The 22,898-nt window shown below is 44.4% G+C and overlaps 1 long non-coding RNA gene across 1 annotated transcript; it reads right to left on the bottom strand.

The window, feature by feature from the left end:
* Positions 1-292: 292 nt before the first annotated feature.
* Positions 293-17,660, bottom strand: LOC121132773. The gene is made up of 3 exons (XR_005874526.1): positions 17,357-17,660; positions 16,177-16,269; positions 293-511 (listed from the first exon to the last, which is right to left on the bottom strand). It is a non-coding gene; the product is annotated as an uncharacterized LOC121132773 (long non-coding RNA).
* Positions 17,661-22,898: the final 5,238 nt, after the last annotated feature.

Genomic DNA, 22,898 nt, shown 5'->3' with positions numbered 1-22,898 from the left:
TGTGAGTGCCCTTGTGGACATGCACACACATACAAATTAAAACATTCAATTTACAGTAACATGAGAGATTTATGCCAGGAAAGTAGTTTTAGGCAAGTGGTGGTGGTGGGGGGTGGCACATGTCTTTAGTCTCAGCACTCAGGACACAGAGGCAGGCAGATCTCTGTGAGTTCTCAGCTGGCCTGGTCTAGAGCTAGTTCCAGGACAACCAAATCTGTACAAAGAAACTCTGTTTTGAAAACAATCAAAAAACAAAAAGAAAACAGAAAAAAAGTAAAAGAGAGAGAAAGAAAACAGTTTTAAATTAGTAAAGTAAAATTTTGGTAACAAAAATTATCTAGGATTTTACATAAGAGGACCAAGAAGTGAGACAACGTAGGTTCAAGATGTACCCAGAGTTCCCTGGTGCAATGGGAAATTTTCTTTCTTCTGTTTTGCTGTGCAGGGGATCAGATTTAGGACTTCATGCACGCCAGGCCAGTGATCTATGACTGAGCCACACTCCTGTTCCCTGCAATGAAAAATTAAAATCAACTTGGTCATGCCCTGATATTTGGTCAAACACTCTTGCAGTGAAGCCATTTCTTAGATGAGATTAACAGTTAAATAAGCAAGACTTTTAGTGATCTATAAGTCAGATCGGCCCGAATAAACGAACCCTGACCTTCAAAAGCAAGAGGGAATTCCGCTAGAAGACAGCTTTGGGACTTGAGCTGCAACCGTTCCTCAGGTCTCCAGGCTGCCAGGCAGCTCCATGTGTTTTACCTCCTGTACTTGGAATAGGCAAACATCTTCAAATAACCGTGCATCTACATCTACATACCCAGTAGGGAGGAGAGTGTAGAAAGAGTGGGAGAGGATGCTTGAGGATTTTTCAGAAATGGGCAAAGATTCCAGTGCACAGATTCAAGAATATTAATGAGCTGCACGTGTGGCTAATATAAAGACATCTGCATCAGGCACATCACCAGAGTGGAATAAGAACCCAAACAAAGATGGAGCAGGGTGGCGGTACACATGCCTGGATTCCCAGCTCTTGGAGGATGAAGGACCAGGAGTTCAAGTCCAGCCTCAGCTACGTTTCATGGAGCAGTGACAGGATGAAGGGGTACATAACTCTTGTGTGTTCGTATGCTGGGGACCAACCTCAAGACTCCATGCCTGCTGAGCAAGGCACCGTTCTGCTGACTCAGCACCTACACAGTGACTCCTCAGTGACTTGCTCTGCTGTGCAAACCAGGCTCTCCTGGATGAGATCACACAGTCCCCCCACAGGGAACGTCTTTTTCTGTCTGGTTGCTTTAATAAAATATTGAGTTTGAGTACTCCGTAACGAAAAGATGTTTGCTTGGCCCGACCATTCTGAAGAACAAGAACATGACACCAACTTCTACTTGGTTCTGGAGAAGTTGGAACGGTGGATCTATGTTGAGATCTGCCACAAGGCATCAAGTCAAGACAAGCAAACCCACTTGATAAAGTTTTTGCAGGAACCAAACCTTCCCCTGAAACAGCGTGAATTCCTTCGTGAACACAAAGGGCCATACCTTCCTCCAGACCAGCCTACTTCAAAGTTCCATCACCTCCACATGCCATACTGGGGACCAAACTTGGATTCAGTCTGTTACATGAGCCTCTTGGGGGCAAACACCAGCAGGGAGGCACTTTGGACTCTGCAGCTGTTTGCACAGCAAGGGTTGACAGCTGGTGAATCAAATCTCCCAGGGTCAAGCAGTGTTGTGAGCATCTTTGGATCTCCATCCTTCTCTGTATGTTTGATTTCTGTAAGCATCAGTTGGGATCTTGCTTTTATCTAAAGGTCAGTTTAAAAAAAACAAGCAAACAAAAGAACCAACAACTTGGATGCACCAGTGGATGAATTCTCCTGTTTGGGCCAGAGTCTTTCATCAGAGGCTCCTTTACTGGGTAGAACACTTCATACTGTGTCTTTATTCCTGGTTCATCCTTTTTGAATCTTTTGTAAATAATGTACTGTCTTTAATTTTGCTTTAATCAGTGCTTCTGTGGCATTGTTTATTAATTTTTAATTTATAGGTTAGCTCCTTTGTGTTTGATTTTTTGCCATGTTTTTACTTTATATTTCATGAAACAGCAAACTATTCACCCCAGAATTACTTACTGAAGAGTACATCTTCTCACCTTGGTGTGAAATACTATCTTCCTGATTCATTAAGTTCCTATGTTGCTTGTCTCATTAAGTTTTCATGTTTGTGGTCCATCTACCAATGATACTTACAACTATCTTCCCAAAATCCACTTATTTGTTTAAATTTTAATTCTAATATATCAGCATGGTTTCTACTGTGATTTAAAAAAAATTTGTTGCTTGGTTTCTGTTTTTTTGAAGCAGGGTCTATTATAGCCCAATTGGTTTTGGACTTGCTGTTTAGCTGAAGTTGGCCTTGATTCTCTTGCCTCTGCCTCCCAAGTTGTTGGGTTATAGATAGGAGCCATTGCACTCAGTTTGTGGGCAGTTTGGAGTTTGGGAGAGTTTTTGATAGTTTTACTGATAGTTAAGACATAGGGATAACGATCACAGTTAATTCTCCATCTGAAGGGCAAACACTTTTATTATCGCAAAACCAAGCAGTATATTTTTGGAAGAATTTTTTTTAACGTTCATCATGGTGGCAGGTAGTATTTTCTGAACATTATTGCAAAAATATGTGGATTTATATATATATTTTTTAAAAATCCAGGGCTGCAGAAATAGCTCACTGAGCACTTTCTGCTCTTCCAGAGGACCCAGGTTTGAGTCTCTGCACCCACATGTGGTTCTTGACCATCTGTAACTCCAGTTCCAGGGGCTCCAACACCCTCTTCTGGCCTCCACAGTGACAGGGCATGAAAGTGGAGCACAGAGATACATGCAGGCAAAACACCAGTATACATAAAACAAAATGTAAACATTCAAAAGAAGAAAGGTTGTATATTTCACACATAAATTTTTATATAATGAAATTTACATACATGTGCCTGCACACACACACACACACACACACACACACACACACACACACACACACACATAGACACAGAATCTTGACATGTGGCCCAGACTGTCTTCAATCTCACAATCCTCCTGCCTCAGCTTCTCATGCTGGGGTTGTGAAACTTGATCATTCCTTTCTGTTTCTACTTTGCTAAGAGCACTTTTAAAAATTGAGTGGATATTTAGCTTTATCAAGTTACTGTCTCCCATCTCAGCACTGGCACATGGAGTTTCTCTTTGATTCCTCTGGTGGGGGAAATGTTACTAATTGAGTTCCCAATGCCTGAGCCAATATTCCTTTGCTGGGACAAACCCAGCTTGCTAGTGACCCGTTGCCTTTCGAAAAAACCATTTCACAGGCATTTAATCCTGATTAGAACTATGCAAGCTTTTTACAGCAAAATAACACACACTGAGAACCATAAAATCAAATTAAAACACCAGCAATTGTACAAGGCTTAAGAAAAATCCATGAAATTTCATGTAAAGTATACTTCAGTTTACACAGCTTTGTTTCAAAGAAAGCCAAGTATTAGTTACTTTGTACAAATAAAATGCACCCCAAGGTCTATTATTTGTTATTTTGTTTTGTTTAGGATTGGTTTGCTTTGATTTGAGATTTTGTTTTGAAACAAGGTCTCACTATATATCCATCCCAAACTGGCCTTGAATTCCAAGTACTGCCTGCTTCAGCCCCGGGAGTGATCGGAGTGTACCTCTCCTCTTCTCGGTGTCTTAAATTACATGCCCCAATATGCTCTAGAGACTAAGGAAAGATGATCAAGAGTTCAGTGCCATCCTTAGCCTCATACTGAGTTGGAGGTCAGTCTGGGCCTCATCTCAAAAAATCAAGAAAAGCAAACAGTAACAAATACAGACCATTACCTACAAGTGAAATTCTCTTGAGCACAGATCCAGGGTTCTACTGGGGTTCAGTGAGACAGGTCTAGAGGCCCTGCATCACTCACCTTAAATACCCAGCCCCCTCCCCTCACCCCATAAACCACCATGCTAGTCATTATCCATAGCTTCAGCTCTCCAGGGACTCTTACGAAGCAAGGGCTCCCAAGAGTTTGGAGATTGTCTTCCAAGAGCTGGTCAAGAGCCAGTACTTAAGACTATGTGACTCTCCGAAGCCAGAGATAGAGATATCACTTCCCTGCACACTTTGAGGAAGACGCAGGTATTGTCTCCTTCCCTTCAACAACTGAAACATCTAAGCTAAAGTTGGCCAATGCAAGTCCCTAATCTTTGACTTCCTTATTCTACTTAGATATTCGGCCTTGTAATTCACTATCTTACTTACAGTCCTGTTGATATCTTAGGCTTTAAGACATATTTTATTGTGTATATCAGCTTTCCCTTTACCTACTGTCTTAGTTAGTGTTTCTATTTCTGTGAAGAGACACCATGACGACAGCAACTCTTATATAGGAAAACATTTCATTTGGATGGCTTACATTTTCAGAGGTTTAGTTTATCTTCCTGGTGGGACATGACAGCGTGCAGGCAGACATGTTGCTGGCTACATCTTGATACGCAGACAACAGGAAGTGATCTCCCACTGGGCATGGCTTGAGCATATATGAGACCTCAAAGCCCACCTCCACAGCTACCCCAACAAAGCCACAGATCCTAATAGTGTCACTCCCCTTGGGGGGCCATTTTCTTCCAAAGCATCACACCTACCATCTCAGGAAGCTTCTAGAGGCTAGAAAATATCTAGACAAGCCGGGCGTTGGTGGCGCACGCCTTTAATCCCAGCACTCGGGAGGCAGGTGGATCTCTGTGAGTTCGAGGCCAGCCCGGTCTACAAGAGCTAGTTCCAGGACAACCTCCAAAGCCACAGAGAAACCCTGTCTCGAAAAACCAAAAAAAAAAAAAAAAAAAAAAAAAGAAAATATCTAGACAACTACAATATTGGAGATGGAAGATAGCTCCCTTGTTTTCACTTTCTTTTATAAAATGATAAACAGGTGCATGTTTCCACTTCCTGGATGCTTTACTATAAATCTCTTTTTGTTAGCATCTAAATAAATTGTACTTTTTCTTTTTCTTTTTAGCTTTTTTGAGACAGAATTTCTCTATGTAGTCCTGGCTGTCCTAGAACTCACTCTGTAGACAAGGCTGGCCTTGAATTTAGACATCCACCTGTGTCTGCCTCCCAAGTGCTAGGCTTACAAGCGTGTACCACCACCGCCCGGTCTACTTCCTTTTTTGATGCAGGCAGTATTTTGAGGATCGTGCTTTAGTTTTGAAGGAGTCTTGCCTCTGCCTTCCCCGTGTTTTCACATTCTGGTGTTGATTTCTAACCTAATTGAATTGCAGGCAGAAAGTGCACTTTATGAAATCTTTATGTCTGGGAATTTATGAACATTATCCTTGGGCCGAATACATGATCATTTTTATGAATATTCCATAAGCAACTGAGATTTCTGTGCTTTTTCTGCTTATAGAAATCTAAGGAAACAGAAGTAAATTTAAGAGAAAGAAAAGAAGACTCTCGTCTTGGAAGCTGTAGCATGACACAGTGAGTCACACATATACTCTTCCATCCAAACATCTTTACTTTTAAGTGCTCATTGCCGTCATTGGTCTGATTCAAGGACTCTGGTTTCTGCTAAGGTATCAATGCTGGGCCCTCGCTGGGGATCCTCTTGGTTATCCTGTTGTTTCCCTGTGTCGTGGAGATCCTGCGGCTTTGAACCTGCAGGATTGGCCCCTTCACATGCTCCATCAGATCATAGACGGGGTGGCTGTGGGGTGCACCAGCTGATAGCCCTGGCTATGGTAGGTGGGGTTTATGGGCAGTTTTTCATTATTTATTTTTATTACACTTATTTATGTGTGTACAGATATGTGTCCATGGACAATGGCACTTACGGTGTGGATGGCAGAGGATAACTTCCAGACATCAGTTTCCTTTTTCCACTAAATGGATGCTGTGTATCAAACTCAGGAGGCAAAAACTTGGCAACAAGCACCTTTACCTGCTGAACATTATACTGGCCTGGTTTATTTATTTATTTATTTTTTGGTTTTATGAGACAGGGTTTCTCTGTTTTGGAGGCTGTCGGTCCAGCCTGGCCTCGAACTCACAGAGATCCGCCTGCCTCTGCCTCCCGAGTGCTGGGATTAAAGGCATGTGCCACCTCCACCCAGCTAGATTTTTTAATTAATTAATTAACTAATTAATTGACTTTACATACCAACCACACTTTCCCCTCCCTCCTCTACTCTCCTTCCCTCCCCCGCCTGCTTTTCTTTTTAAATGTAAGGATCACATTTGGGAGTCAGGCTCTGTCCAGAGAGCCTGTCCTGAACTCCTTACACTTCAGTAGAGCATCTGAAGCCAGGCTTGAGGGTAGTGCAAGCCGTGGGTGAACAGAAGGGCTTCCCGTGGAATCGCCATTTCTGTCCTAACCTTAGCCTCTGTTTCAGAGGAGAGATGTATTTTCAGGAAACTGAAATCTAAGAGGGAGCAGTTGGAGGGGATACTGACGCCAGGGGTAGGGTGTGGCGGGTGTGGTGGTTACAAGGAATAGGGCGAAGCAGGAAGTTGCAATCAGAGGTGACGGTGGCTGTCTACTGAGAACTCTTGGAGGTTGTCTGCCACAAGGCACGCCTCCTCCCCATGCCACGGGGAAGAGCTGGGGTGTGACACTGTGTGCTCCGGGGTAAAGCGAGGCAGTGAAAGAGTCGCTGTCTTCCTCATTGCACATCAGGGAGGGAGTCAGAGGTTCCCATGTGTTGTGATGCTGAGCTCTGTTGATGAATTTTCTTGTCCCGCCAGGTCCCGCCACCCTTCTCAGCCCCAAATAAACACTCGGGTGCTATATTAATTATAAAATTGTTGGCCATTGGCTAGGGCTTCTTATTGGCCAGCTCTGTCTTAATTATTAACCCATTTCTGTTAATCTATATATTGCCATGAAGCTGTGGCTTACCCATAGTCCAGCATGTTACTCCTTCAGCAGCATGGTGACTCTCTGCCACCTCTCCCTGCCTACCTTTCCCAGAATTCTCCTTGTCTGGTAGTCCTGCCTATGCTCTGACTGGTTACTAGCCAAACAGTGTTTTATACATCAACCAATAAGAGAGACATATATACAGAAGGGTATCCCCCATCAGAGCTCACTCTACCACACACACTAGAAGAAGGAAGGGTAGGCTACGGACTGGTATTGGTTTGATCTAGAGGCATAGACACCCTATGACTACCTGCTGTGGCCTGTCTGTAGTTCCCACCCCAACCCACACGTTGTGATCTTGACCCCAAAGTAATAGTAGGAGAAGGACCATTATCAGAGGCCATTAAAGATGGAGTCCTCTTAAAGGGGATCAGTGTTCCATCTAGACCCAAAGGATTTTTTCACCCCTCCCACCACTGGGCTAACATAGCCAAAAAGCTCCACATGTGAACCAGAAATTAGCCCCGTACCTGACATCAAGTCTGCAGACTGTCAACCTCCAGAACAGTGAGGAGTGAGTCTCTTTTATAAACTACCCTACGGATAGCATTTTGCTATAGCAGTAAAAGGACCAAGATCTGCCAGCTCCTGAGCATGCCCACTAGCTTCTGCCTGAGTCAAGACAAGGGAGCTGCATGGTTACCACCTGACCAGGTCCTTCCCAAGAGCCAAGCCCTTCGTGCTGTATAGCGGACACCCTCTTAAGAGCAGTGGGGATTGAAAGAAGTCTACGATGCTCAGTATGTCCCCCAAGGATCATAACACACCCAAGGGAGAGACAGTGCTTAGCTAACCACTCCTTCAGCACCTGGTTGGAAAGATCCTGTGAGAAAGGTAGTTAGGGGAGTTTCTCTTCCTTCGCTGACTGAGTTTTTTTTTGGGGGGGGAGTGGTTTTTTGTTTGTTTGTTTTTCTGTTTTACATTTCTGAATAGTTGAAGATTTGAGTGCAAAACTTCCATTGCAACTTGACTGTGCCCAGTCAGTGTTGTTTGCCCTCCTCAGGTCCCTCTTATCCTTTGTCCACCTTTTGACGACTCAAGCTGCCTGATTCCGAGAGAGAAATGTCTCCCTTTCCCATCTGAAAGCCATTCATCATGTTCTCCTGCTTCCCAGCATTTTACTTCATACACATGTCACTGTGTCACTGTTTCTTAACCATAAAACATTGCATTTTCCCCCAATTCTTCTTTGCCCTTATAAAATGCCCCTTTCCAGTCGTATTTAGTATGTGTGAACTTGAAGTCTACATTATCAGATAATATCCTGGGCATCCCTGCTCACCTGTGCATTGGTCCCCAAGGTCATCAGGCAGGTGGTTTAGAACACTAGGACTGGAGGCTTCGATCTGCGGGCACTGGAGGGGCACCCTTCTGTCTCCAGTGGGTCTGGCACTAACTGGGCTCCTGCTGGGCTTGGACTTACAGATGCTTCTCTGGGAATACAGCCATCCTCTCCTTCCAGTTGTCTGCTTTGGTGACCAAATGTCAGCATTTTACAAACACACCCATCCCAATGACCTCACATTTACTTGATTACCATTGTAAAGACTCTATGTCCTGGCGCACACCTTTAATCCCAGCACTCGGGAGGCAGAGGCAGGTGGATCTTTGTGAGTTCGAGGCCAGCCTGGTCTACAGAGCAAGTTCCAGGACAGCCTCCAAAGCCACAGAGAAACCCTGTCTCGAAAAACCAAAAAAAAAAAAAAAAAAAGACTCTATGTCCAAGAAAGACACATCCTGAGGTATTGAGGAATAGCTCTAGTGTTTTACCTGACTTTGTTTTATTGACAAGGATTCACTATTTATCTCAGGCTGACCTTGAACTCATGCTGTATCTGCTTCAGCCTCAAAGTTCTAAGTCTATAGGTATGTCCCAGTGTGTCACCCTTTAAACACTCTTAATTGTTTGCTTATGCCTTTATTTTATTTTTAAGAAGGGGTCTTGTGTATCCCAGGTTGGACTTGAACTAGCTATGTATTAGAAGATGGTCTTAAACTACGGGGCATCTATCTCCCAACTGCTGGGACCCAGGTGCACACCACCAAGCCGGATTTGTGTGGCTCTATGGATCACATCCAGGACTTTGCTCTTGTTAGGCAAGCGTTCTACCAAGCCATGTGCCCTGTCGGCGTCTTTCATTTTTTTCTCTCTTACACACCCATTTCCTGTTCCATCCCACATCAAGTGCCAGAGGTTGAGAGGTTGGAGAGACGGCTCAGCAGCTCCAAACACATGCTGCTTGTAGACAACCCAGGTTACTTCCCAGCATCCGCGTGGGGCGGCTCACAACTGCCTGTAGCTCAAGCTCCAGGGCATCCAAAGCCTCGGGCTGCCCTAGGCAACAAGGACGTATGCGGTGCACAAACACACCTGCAGAACACCGATACCCATAAAAGTTGTATTTCCAAAAGCTGAGATCCAGTCCATTTTCCCTTCTTAAAAAATGACTTTATGTTCCCAGGATGGCTCTCTAATCTTCCCAAGGCAGCCTGCATTAGCATCGTTTGGACTTAACTATGCATTGTGCTTCATTCAGGGTTTTCCACTGTTTCTTACATGTTTTCTGTCTTACTACTTTGAGATCTTTATTGTGAATTCAGTTGAAGTACCTCTCGGTCGATTTCTTTGAGTAATGTGTCTATATCATTTCTGTTTATTCTGTCCCATTGTATATCTGGAAAAATGTCTGTCTTTTGCTTTTTATATAAACACAATGATAACTTGGCTCAGATAGGAAGTTTGATCTATGGTCTTTTTTTTTTTTTTTCAAACGTCTGTCACTGTTGCGTTGCAGATGAGAAATCTAAATCCGGCCTGATTATCTTTCCATTTGGGCAACTACGTCTGTCTGGAAGCTTTTAACATTTTCTTTCTAGTCTTTGGGTTTAGAAATTTCACCAGGATGTGGTCAGTTCGTTTCTTTCTTCTGTATTCTGCCTAGCACATCGTAAGCCTTTTCCATCTGGAAATCTCTTATTTTCTATTTCTTTTTTTTTAGTTTGTTTCTCTCCTTTCTGTTTCTTTCCTCTTTTCTTTCTTTCAGTCTCCTGTAGCCCAGGTTGGCCTCAAACTCAACCTGCAGTGGAGGATGAACCTTGAATCTCCCATCCTTTATCTCTCTGATGCTGGGGTTATAATCCTAAACCACTATGCTTGGCTTATTCCATGCTGGGGGTCAACCTCTGGGCTTGGTGCAGGCTGAGCAAGCGCTCTGCTACCGTGGTCCACCCATTCCGCCAATAGCCTTGGGGCGGCAAGCTCTAGGGAGTGGCCTTGTCCCCTGCTACTTATGACCGATAAGCTGGAGTGGAAGCACACTGTCTCTCTGGCTCTGGCTCACGCTCGGCGTGGTGCGGCACGAAGCTGCGGAGAGACGGAAGTGTGCAGAGAGAGGGCGTGGTGGGACACTCAGCGCCGGAGAGACAGCGCTGCTGGACGAGCAGTGGCTTCTGGTTTGCTCTGCATCCATGAGTTTGTCTTTCCATTACACTCCACCTTTTGTGAATTCTCGCGTCACTCTGCTGCTGAGCCACATCCCTAGCTCCAGAATTGGTTTTTCATTCAAACAATGGTGAGAGAACGGTTATCTCGCTGTGTGACTTCACGGGAACGCTACTCTGCATGTGTTCTGGACACTGACCAGGACCTCACAGGCGCTAAGCAATAGTTCTACCATTGAGATACACCTGCCGCCCTGTGCCCTGAGCTTTCTCGTTAAACTCAGTTTTCCCAAGTGATTGCTGTGTGTCTTCTCAATAGATGATTGTCTCATCTGTGACTCGTGGACAGTTTCGAATCTTTCTTTCCTGTAAGCCATTCCCACTTCTCCCTTGCTTCTGCTCTTCTCCAACAATGACTTTCACAGCAGCATTAAAGGACAGTGGTGATCACCCCAGACTTGTCCGTCATCCTGATGGACTTGCCAAGAGACTATCAGGATGCCATTCATAATCCACCAGGAAGTGATATATGTTCTCAGTTTGGAAATTTTTCTCATGTTCACGACTGTGCAGCTTATTATTCTTTATTCACTCCTCTGTTTGACAGACTCCTCGGCTGGCTCCATATGTTGGCTTGTGTGAACATTACAGGGATAAACATGGCTGCATTCAGCTTGCTGTAACTGACTGGGATTTTTCTTTGTATATTCAACGACATCTAGCTGTGGCACTTTTCTGATCATGTTCTCCTGAGTCACGTAACATCACAGTTGTGTAAATCTTTATACCATGTCCTTAAATATCTTAAATAAAATCAGAATATAAGAGGGTGAGGTTTAAGAAGGGTGGGCGAGCCTTTGAAAGCTAAGCCTGGGAAGTTAAAAATAAAAGGCTTGAGTTGCCTCTGCTTTTCTCACCCTTACAGTAGAAGCCCGAAAGGCACCAGCCCATATTTGAAGACCTTAGTGACCCAGGACTTTGCAGGCATTGAACTAAGAATGAAAAACCTTCCGTTCAGAAATGTCAAAGCCTCAGATTTGTCAAGTGCTTAAAAATTTATGTAGCTTATAAAGTCGGCCAGTCCTGAGAGTGGTCTAATAAAAAATAGTAATCTCTGTCCTTTGCCAGCCTTCCTTCTGGCCCCTCAAGGCGAGCGCTGTGTGTCTTCTATTATTCATCCGTGTGTCTCAGATGACTCTCTTCTCCTACTTATCAACTCCCATATTTGTTCTTTCTTCTTTCTCTTGCGCTTTCAGTTATGTTCATTTATTTATGTAGTGTGTGTGTATGTACCGGCCTCAGCACTAACATGGTGGCTAAGGATGACTTTTATCATGTGGGTCCATCAATTCAGGTCATAAGGCTTGTGAAGCAGCACTGTTAGCCTAGGAGCTGGCCCCTCCCTCTCTCTGTCTCTCCTCCCTCTGTCTGTCTGTCTGTCTGCCCCCCCCCTCTCTCTCTCACACACACACACACACCCTCTCCCTCCCCCTCTCTCTTTCTCTCTTTTTTCTATTATGGAAGCTGGTCATTTTAACTTTCCAATGCTTTTCATTCCCTTAATTTAATAAAGTTATATCTTACTAAAATAATCAAACAAACAAAACCTCCATACAGGATCTCATGTAGTCCAGTCTGTCCTTGGACTCCCTGTGTGGTGGAGGATGACCTTAACCCCAAAGCCTCCACCTACACTTCCACTTTCCAAGTTCTGACATTACAGGCACTTACCACCATACCAGGTTTTGTGTGTGATTCCTTTAAAAATCACTTTTTAGAAAGGTGTGTGTTTATATATATGTGTGTGTGTGTGTGTGTGTGTGTGTGTGTGTGTGTGTGTGGTGTCTGTGCACACCTGTGTGGGGATGAACTTGCACACAGAGACCAGAGAGGGTGTCAGACAATGACTCCTCCTCTTCTTCCTCCTCTTTGTGTTATTTCAGACTGACCTCAAACTCACTCTGTACCTAAGAATGACCTTTTGATCCTCCTGCCTCTACTTCCATAGATGACCGATGTGTGCCCCCATGCCTGGTTTGACACACTAAACCACATCCCTAGCCCAAGAAGCTCTTCAGCGCTTTCCTTCTGGGTGCCCTGTTTCCACCGCTGTTTTCTCTCTTGTTTAGTACCAGATTTGACAGAGTACAGACATTAGCAGCTTTCTGGGAAAAGGCACTTGGGAGGAGAAACCCTTGAGACTCCCCTTGTCTAGAAATACCTGTCATTAAGGTTTCACATTTGGTTTGCTAGGGCCCTCCATGCTAAATGGAAATTAATGTTGTGGGCTTTCTTCTGATTTGTTGCTGTCGCCATCTTTTGCGGGGACAGGGGTGGTGGTGAAACTGAGTCTCATTGTATATACCTGGCTGGACTAGAACTCACTCTGTAGAATGGCCTCAAACTCACGGAGACCCTCCTGCCTCTGCCTCCGAAGAGTTGAGATGGAAGGTGTGCGTCACCACACCCATTGTTATTGTCTTCTTACTTCATTTGCTTTGTGTATGTGTTGTTGCTCTTTGGAAACCAAGTATCTTCTTGTTGTCTCCAGTAAAAAGTAGGCAATGCAGGGCCTGAGAGAATGGGTCCTCACTGGGTAAGGGCACTTGTCACTATGTCTAAGGATGAGTGCTTGATTCCAGGAACACGCACGGTCCTCTGACCTCCATATACAATTTCCTGGCATGTGTGTGCTGATGGGGATGGGGGGTCACTCTAAACGAGCAATATTATAAATGATGATTATTTGTGCAGAAGCACTTCTTTAAATTTATAGGTTATTCAGGAGAGACTGGCAGAGACCTTGCTCTGTTAACTGTCAGGTCACCGGGCTCTACTCTGATGGGCTGGAAGCTTTTTCCGCTTTGCAAAGTCCTGTGCAGATGTTGGCAGATGCTCAGAAAAGTCCTGGGGACTTTTCCTTACCTCCAAGGATACTGCCACAGGTGCCAGCCATCGGTGTGCAAGCTGTATGAACTGTAAGACATCCTGTATGTCTTCTTTTTTTTTTTTTTTTTTTTTTGGTTTTTCGAGACAGGGTTTCTCTGTGGCTTTGGAGGCTGTCCTGGAACTCGCTTGGTAGTCCAGGCTGGTCTCGAACTCACAGAGATCCACCTGCCTCTGCCTCCCGAGTGCTGGGATTAAAGGCGTGCGCCACCAACGCCCGGCTCCTGTATGTCTTCTTAATGCTTCAGACATTTATATCTTTTTAGCAAGACTGTGGGCAGACGGTCATTTACCTCCCAATTCTTCCAGATGCGTGTGTGTGTGTGTGTAAAACCTATATATCATAAAGCCAATCAAAGGTAATATTCGTGGGGCTGGAGAGATGGCTCAGCAGTTAAAAGCACTCTTTCCTGCAGAGGGCTCAAGTCAGATTCCTAGCCCCCACTTGTGAGCTTACAACCAACTGTCCATAATTCCAGCTCCAGGGGATCGAATCTTTTTTCCAACTTCCTCAGACATCAGACATGCACATGGTGCACAGACATACAGGCAGGCAGAACAGTTGTACATACAAAATAGTAAATAAATCCAAAATTTAAAATGTCATTTTCATGTAAAAAATGCAATATAATGCAACATTCTTCCAAATGTTCCAATCCATGCATTATATGTGTGAATAAGGCTGTGTGAGTGTGTGTGAGTGAATGTGTTAGTGTGTATGTGTGACCGTGTGTGAGTGGGTGAGTATGAATGTGTATGAGAAGGGTGAGTGTGTATGAATGAGTGTGTATGGATGAGTGTAGGCCCTTCACTACTTATACCTCGGTTCTGGGATCCAAACTCCAGGCCCCACTATTGTACAGGCAGCATCTGATTCCATTCATTTTATTTCTTACTACTTGTCTGTTCACAGCTTACAGAGCAAAATGATGACTTATGAGGCTTCCCAGAAATGCAATACGACTATAATAGCATAAAAAGACATGTTTTAGTGCAAACTGTGTTATGCAAACAGTTCTGAAAGTTGATAATTTTAGTCTTTATGTTCTTTACATTTTTCTGTATCCTTTTATAGATTTGTGTATCATTCCACGAATGGTTGAATCAATTTATTAGCTAGCCCACTAATGAGTATATGTTTTAACTTTTTTATTATGTTATTTTACCATTACAGTCAGTGTTGCAATGAACATCCTGTAAAAATTCTTTAATTACTTAAGTGAAAATGAATATGAATAAATTAATTCATTGCAATAAAGCTGCTGGATTAATGAGTGATGGGGGATGTCCTTCCGTATCTACATTTCTCTTATTGGTTGATGAATAAAACAGTTTAGCCAATAGCCAATAGAGGCAGGAAGATAGGTGGGGCTAGGAGATGAGGAGAATGCTCGGAAAGGTAGGCAGAGAGAGACTCCATGTAGCCACCAAAGGAGTAACAGGTCCAGGCATTCTCCAGTAAGCCAAGACCACTTGGAAATACTTAGATTAATAGAAATGGGTTAATAGTTAAGACAGAGCTAGACAATAAGAAACCCTAGCCATCGACCAACAGTTTAATAGTTAATATACATCTTTATGTGTTTATTTGGGGCTAAAGGGAGGGTGTAGGACCAGGCGGGAAAGAAAACTCCAGTTATTAATGAGCATGTCCAATTAAAATTTTGACAAATAGGACATTACTTCCATGAAAGTTAATTCAAGGCCAGCAAGATGACTCACCGGGTAAGAGTGATTGGAGTCCAACCAGATGACCTGAGTCCAGTCTCCAGAACTTACACCAAGGTGGAAGGGGATGGAGGGAGAGAGTCCCCACGTTCTCTGACCACCACACATGCCACAGTGACATTAATAACAAATTTAACAGAAAACAAAACTTTGAAACAAGGTCTCACTCTGTAGCCTGGCTGGTCTTGAATTTACAGAGATTTGCCTATCTCTGATCCTAAAGTTCTGGAATTAAAGGCATGCACCATCACACCAAGAATTCTTTTTTAAAGACTAAAATGACTCCAAATTCTGCTGTTCTAAGCAACATCAGGAGGGCCTGATTTTCTCATATAGAATTCCACGGCATAGAGTTATTTATTGAATGTTTCCTAATTGCTCCTTGAAGAAAAGATAGCATTGCCACTTTAATTTCTGTGACAACAATTGGACATAAGCACGTATTTACGAGGCCTGGAGAGATGGCTTGGTGGTTAAGACCACTGCCTGTTCTTGTCTCAATTCCCAGCACCCACATGGAAGCTCACACCTGTCTGTTACTGCAATTGCAGGGCTTCCGAGACCTTTACCGAGACATACATGCAGGCAAAACACCAATGAACATAAAGAAAGTTTTAAATTAAAAAAAAAAAAAGAAAAGAAGCATATATTTTGAGACAGAGTTTCACTATGTAGACCAGACTAGCCTTGAACTCACAAAGACCTGCCTGCTTCTGCCTCCCCCATCCTGGGATTAAAGGCCTCCACTACACGGATAGCAAAAATGAGCATCTTTTAGATATTTATTGATTCATTCTTTTCTCTTCTACACCAAGCTTTACACATTGCCTGATGATTATCATTTCCTGAAGGTTTGTTTTTAATCTTTATTTATGCGTGGTGTGTGGGAACACCACATATGTGTGAGTGCCCTTGGGAGCCAGAAGGGGACATCTGATTCCTCGGAACTGGAACCACTCATTATGAGCCACTCCCTGTGGTGCTGGGAACTGAACTCGCATCCCCTGGAAGAGCAGTCCGAACTCATAACTGCTGAGCCATTTTCCCATTGCCCTGTGCCCATTTTCTTACACTCACCCATTGGTGAAGGCACGTGGTTCACGCTTTTCTTTTATTGGCCTTTTGCAGTTGCTGGTGTGTGTGACTGGCAGTGGACATAAATTAAAGCAGCTGAAAAAGATAGAATGATTAAAAGCCCTGAACGCTGCCATGCAGACCAGGCAAGAGACACAGAGACCGAGGTGTTTCCAGGCTCTGCCCCTGCTCCTTGGGAACAATTAGCCAAGAGCAGTCAGAAAACAGCCAGTACCCAAACCTGTCCATCCACACTATACTAGCAAAAGATGATAAAGGCACGTTCAAAATACAGTATTCAATGAACGAGTGTTACCCTCTTTTTTAAAAAAAATTATGAGACACCCATAATTAGATGACAAATTAATATGCATCTTGTCCATGCCAACTCTTCAAGCCAGCTTAATTCTCATCAGCCACTATAATTTATTAACAGCAAGGGGAGAAAAGACATGAATCAGCTTAATGTGACATAAGTAGGGCGTTGCCATAACAACAAGATGCAGTCTGTTTTCTGCTATTTATGTATGGTTTATTTTCTCCAGAGCCTCAGAGTTTTTGCTTGAAACAAATGGAATAGGAAACATCTTGTTCTGTACAGCCCACCCCATCCGTGTGTGTGTGTGTGTGTGTGTGTGTGTGTGTGTGTGTGTGTGTGTGTGTGTGTGTGTGTGTGTAAAACCACATTTTCTTTCCAGGAAAGAAAAAAAAACAGAGCACTTGATTTTTAAAAAAAATGAAAATGTGTTTATAGCAAAAGGCCCATTACCAAGCTTTGATTCCACTGTGATTTTGCCGAATTCATTTTCGTTTTGTTTTGTATTGTTTTCCCACCTCTGAGACAGTCTATTCCTCACCGAAATGTCTGGGAAAACAACCAAAACACAAAACGCATGCTGGCAACAAGCTGAAGTTAACAGTGCTTCTCAAAAGAATCATGTTCTGAGTCCAGACTCCATGACTGGCCAAAGGAGTGTGCTGGCTCAGCCGGAGAGTTTTTTATTTTAACCTCAAATATTCAGAGAGAAAGCCCTGTCTGGGAACAAAACCAGGACCTGATCTTCGACACTGTCTGCTTGCCACGGGCACTTCTGATATTTTAGGGCCTTGCACACGCCTGGCAAACACTCTAACCACTGGGCTGCATCCCCAGCCTACACTGCGGATGCTTAAGCAAGCTTACCTTGGGTAAGCAGCCCCATCACTTGTCTGAAAGAAGGACTCACACGACTTTTTCCGTTGTCCACTTTCCTAAAAGGGTGAGCAATTCTTGTTCTTGGAACGAAGATGGCTTGGGTCATTTCCAGGACATACATGGCGATCGTCTGTGACGTGCAAACCACAGCAGGCCTTCTAATCGCCTCACGTCCAGCTGTCAGTTCTTACTTCAGGCCTCTGATGTTTAAGGACAGCGGGAGGGGGGTGGGTTGGCTCAGCTGGTAGAGTCCTTGAAGGGCTTCAGCAGGCAGAAGCATGGCAAACTGACTACCAAGGCCCATCTAGCAAAGGACTGAAGTCCAACAACCAAAAGCTCCTTTTGGCTGCTCTAATTAACATTCTAATTAAAATTAAAGACCTTATCCTAGCTCGGGGGTTTCTCCTTTTCCCTTTATTGACCGCCATTTGCCTACAGGTCACATCTATCTCCTCTCCACCCAGAGAAGTCCTTTGTCCCTCTGGGGCAAATATGCCTGCCCACCCCGTCCCCCTTGCCTTTCTTCTCCTTTGTCTTACTCCCTGCCCTTTGTCCCTCTGGGGCAAATAAATCTCCTTTGCGCTGAGCTGAGAACGAGGGTCTTGGTGAGCCCTGTGGTGAGTCCAGTCCTCTCAGCCCATACCCACAATGCACTAGGCCCTGGTTCCACCCCCCAGTGAGTGCTATGTAAACTGAGCGTGCTGGCGAATGCTTGGAAACCCAGCCCTCAGCCAGTGAGGCCTCAGACATTCAAGGTGACCTGAGATACATAACGGGTTTAAACACCCTCTCTCGAAAGCAAAACAGATGGCAGGTGGAAGCCTGGAACACAGGAACTCAAGTATGAACAGGCCGGGGTTTGTGCATGTGGCTATTTTGATTTGGATCTGGCGAGGTAGAGGATTAAAACTGTGGTTCAAGTAGCTCAGGCTCGCCCCCAACCCTTATGTAGCAAAGGCTGGCCTTGAACCCCCCCCACACACACACATACTTTCCCAGTGTCAGAATTTCTGGGATTGTAGCTACCTTCTAGCTCTTACTTAAGTCTCTAGGTCACCCCCTCAGATTTCTCACTGTCTGCATTGGTCCTTTCAGCACAGTTTATGGGGCTGAAGGCAACACACCCAGGAATGACAAGCAGTGTTCAGCTATGTGAGCACGGCCCCAGACCTCAGAATTCAGCGTTTAGGATGTCCTGCACTCTGAACTTCAACCATTTTATTCCAGTCTTGCTCTAGAGTCAGTAAGACTTGGGTATCGCCGTCTGATAGATCCACTATTAATAGTCACTGGGATTTATTAGGAAGAGACAAAGTCGATGGGATTCGAGCTGCACTATACCGAAGCAGTGGGCATTTTTATTCATTTTGGATAATTCATCCGCAATAAGTATATGCCTTAGATACTCATCTTGAAGAACTTTCAGTTACGTATATACCCCATCCTAGTCCATATCGCTACAGGTCTATACCATCCTCATCTCTGTCATTTAATTCATATAAATGAAGGCACACAAAATGGTAACATTTAGGGTTCATTTATTTTTAACTACATTATATCCTACACACACACCTTTTTAAAATTAAAAATAATATTTTAATTAAAAAAAAGAAACTTTAGGGTGATGGTCCCTTTATGGGGTAGTTTCCCTCTTTTCCAATCAGGGTGAACCCCGAGTAGACAAGATCATACTTTGAAATCGTTTCAGGCTGTATACAGGTGGTCACCTGAACCCAATCTAGGGATCTCTCTCTCTCTCTCTCTCTCTCTCTCTCTCTCTCTCTCTCTCTCTCTCTCTCTCTCTCTCTCTCTCTCTCCCTCTCCCTCTTCTCTTCTTACCCCATTTCTTTCTCTCTTTTCTCTCTCCACTTCTTTCCAGCCATCTTCTTCCTGCCCCCTCTTGGGCAAATCTTTCAACAGGAAAGGCCTTACCCCAGAGCCACAGATGGCCACCTTCCAGTTCCACTGTGAACCACTGTTTCTTATGAACCAAGGAAAGGCATGCACGCAAAGAACCATCAACGCCCCATATATGGGGAGAGAAGCTTGCTGCTCAGTGGGTAGCCTAGGCTGGCCTTGAACCCCAAATCCTCCTGCCTCTGCTTCGAGCTGCAGCCTCAGCCTGGTTTCTGCTACCACTGCAGAGCCCCAGTAAAGACTTCCTATCTGAGCCCGTCTTCAGAGGGTGGGGCTGGGCTGGGCAGCCCCTCCCTGCGACGGTTTTCTTCTCCGTACTTTCGCGGGCAGGCTTCTCATTGGCTTTTAATTATTAACCCATTTTTATTAACCTGTGTATCCCCACGAGGTCTTGGCTTACCGGTGATGTCACAGGGCATTCCCACTTTATACGGTAAGATGCCAAAAACTAACATGTGGCCTGGAACACCTTGTCCAGATGAGCTCAACAGCATTGTCCGTTATAAATCACAGTGTTTTTAACCACATGGACAAAGGGTTTTGCCCTTGTAAAGACATAACAGATTAATTAAAGAACACAAGACTTCTAATATTCCCCTTCTAATATTCCTCAGATAACAAAAATCACATTAGTTTATATTTCTATCTTTAGACTGTATTGCATTAGAATGTTTGCTTTTAAAACTACTTGAGTTGCTGGCTTGAGTTTCATTTTTAAAATCTAATTAATTTTGGCTTGGAATTAAGCCATAATTTCCAGCAGTTTTTGAAATGGCACAAAACATATTTCTGCCATTTTGTATTAAGGCTTTCTGGGAAATGGCTTTCTCGGCACACTTGAAATCAAAACATAAAATCAAAACAAGGACCAACTCTGAAAACACTAAAGTTACTGTGTGTCCTGAAGTACCAGATTTTCAGTTCAGCCTTCATTCTTTATGTAAAAATAAACAAGTGAGGAACTCGTGGGAAGGCTCATGAGGGATGAGCGCCCTCTGCTTTTGTGGTGACTTTTGTTTTCCCAGCAACCACAGCGAGTGGCTCGCCAGCGCCTCTATCTCTGACTGCAAGGGTCCAACGCCCTCTTCTGGTCTCTGAGGGTACCTGCACTCATGGGCACATGCCTCCCTCAACATTCACCTAATTTAAAAAGTAAAATAAATCCATCTCCATACTGTGCAAATTTGTTTCCACCTTCATCGGGTAGCGAAACGTGTATAGCAAAGAATAGTTTTAAGATAAACTTCTTTGTGATTTATGGTCAGCAAATGCTCCATTTGTGTAACTATGTCGTGTAGCTAATATCTGTGCAGGAGGAAAGTGGTATTTTGATAGGAAGGTTTCAGAAAGCTCGGTGTGGGCATGCGCACGCTGTTCTCAGGGTCCTAGCTTTGCCCCCCCTTTTTCTAACTCCGCCCCTCCTCCATATCTGCCACAGCATTATCATCTGTGTTGCCCTAGCCCACCATCATCAGATCCCAGGGCTCCAGGCCTCCCTGACGGCGGCTTGCCTGCCCTCTGGGTGCCTCAGACTCACCGGGTCCATACCAGAGTCATAACATCTGCCTTCCCCAAACCTCCTCCTCCATCTGTTCTCTGTCTCTAGGAATGGCGGTACCCAGCTCTCCTGCAAAATCCTGCCTGCATTCCAGCCGCCTCCAGGGGACAGGACTCCCAACCAGTCCATTCAGCTTCTTCATTGCCTCTGGAACTCATCCTTCTATCTCCACTGCCTCTAGGTAGCCACTCTCCTTAGCTGAAGTCCCAAATAATCATTTGCATCCAGTGTTAGCTTGTTTCCTGCCAGCTGCACCCCACTCCTCACTTGGAAGTCAGGGGAATCTCTCAAAAAATGATTAGATCACTATTCCTGTTTGCCCTGGCCCCATCTGCCTCGGACGAAAGCCTGGACGGCTCAGTATAATTTAAGGCCTTCATCAGCCACCCGTTCCTCTCCAGCCTCAGCACCTCCACTCCTAGTTCACTCACTGCAAATTGCTATGGGTTCCTCTAAAACACATGCTTCTCCCTTTTCTCTACTTGCTGCCCCCACTCTCTACCACTTTAATTTTGAAAAGAAATAGAATTTTATGTGTATGTGCTTAAGTGCATGTATACATGGATACATATGTGCACTGTGTGCATGCAGAAGCCTCTGGAGGTCAGAAGAGGTTGTTGGATCCCTGGCTGTGAACCACGTTATGGGTCCTGGGAACTGAACCTAGGTACTCAGCATGAGCTGCATGATCTTTATGAACCACTGAGCCATTTCTCCAGCCCCTCTTTTTTATTCTTAGAACAATTCATTATTATTATTATTATCACTATTAGATATCATCACCACCATAATCACCACCATTACTGTCACCATCATCACATCACCACCATCATCATCACCGTCACCATTCCCCATCATCATCATCATCCTCATCAGCACCGTCATCATCATCACCATCACCACCATCATTATCATCCCTGAGGACACTCACGTACCATGGGGCACATGTGGAAGTCGGAGGACAAATTTGTGGACCTGATTCTCTCCTGCCTTTGTGTGAATTCCAAGGATCAAACTTAGGTGGTCTCAGGCTTGCGCAGCAAGTGATGTTTCTGCTGAGCTCTCTCTCTAGCCCCATTCTTCTTGGTGAATCCCTCATTCCCATTCAGGTTTCGGCTGAGGGGTATCTTTGAGTGGGAGTCTCTGTTGTGGAATATTATTTTAACTGGGCAAAGATGTGTTACATTTATTTATGCTGTGGAATGTTGCTTTAACTGTGTAAAGGCGGGATACATTTTTTTATGCTACATTTGTTTAACGATGTAAAGATGTGTGTTTAATGATGTAAAGATGTGTTGCATTTGTTTCACCTGGCCTGCCTAAAGCACCTGATTGGTCTAATAAAAAGCTGAACAGCCAGTAGTTAGGCAGTGAAAGGATAGGAGGGGCTGACAGTCAGAAAGAGTAAGCAGGAAGAGAAGCCTGGACTCCAAAGATGAGAAATGAGAGAAGAGAGAAGAGTGAGAAACAGAGGGACACTCCCAGGGCAAAAAGCCAGGCTGCTGCCAGACAGACAGATGGACATGAGGAGCAGTGAACATAAGACAGACAGAAGGAAAGAAAAGTAAAAGGCAGATGGAGAGTAACAGGTTAATTAGTCAGAGGAGCTAGCCAGAAACGAACGTAAACTAGAGTGAGCATTCGTAACTAATAATAAATTTCTGTGTCGTGATTTGGGAGCCCCAAAGAAAAAGCCTGGTTGGTACAAGTCTCCCTTGGCAATTCCCACCCTAATTTGCCCAGCACCCTGACCCTGCTGCATTAATTGATCATTTACTTATCTGCCTCCCTATTAAATCACTGGGTTACCTGGGGCAGAATACGCACTCTTTCCTTCCAGCACAGAGCCTTGCGTGTGGCGTGTTCAATGCTTGCTACACGAACGTGTAGTTACTTTGTATGGAAGGAGACAGTTTAGGGACAGGGCAGGGGAAGTGGCTTGAGTGGGGGATAAACAGGGTACTGGGGAGAGGGCTCAGTGGGTAAAAACGCTTGCTGCTGCCTGAGAAGGTGTAAGAAGCCAGCAGTGAGCTGCAGCCCAGCACTGCAGGAGGT

This window comes from Mesocricetus auratus, unplaced genomic scaffold (genome assembly GCF_017639785.1).
Source record: "Mesocricetus auratus isolate SY011 unplaced genomic scaffold, BCM_Maur_2.0 Super-Scaffold_100676, whole genome shotgun sequence".
Taxonomy (NCBI): Eukaryota; Metazoa; Chordata; class Mammalia; order Rodentia; family Cricetidae; genus Mesocricetus; species Mesocricetus auratus.
The sequence above is the reverse complement of the archived record's forward strand: the minus strand, read 5'-3'. Positions and strand labels throughout refer to the sequence as shown.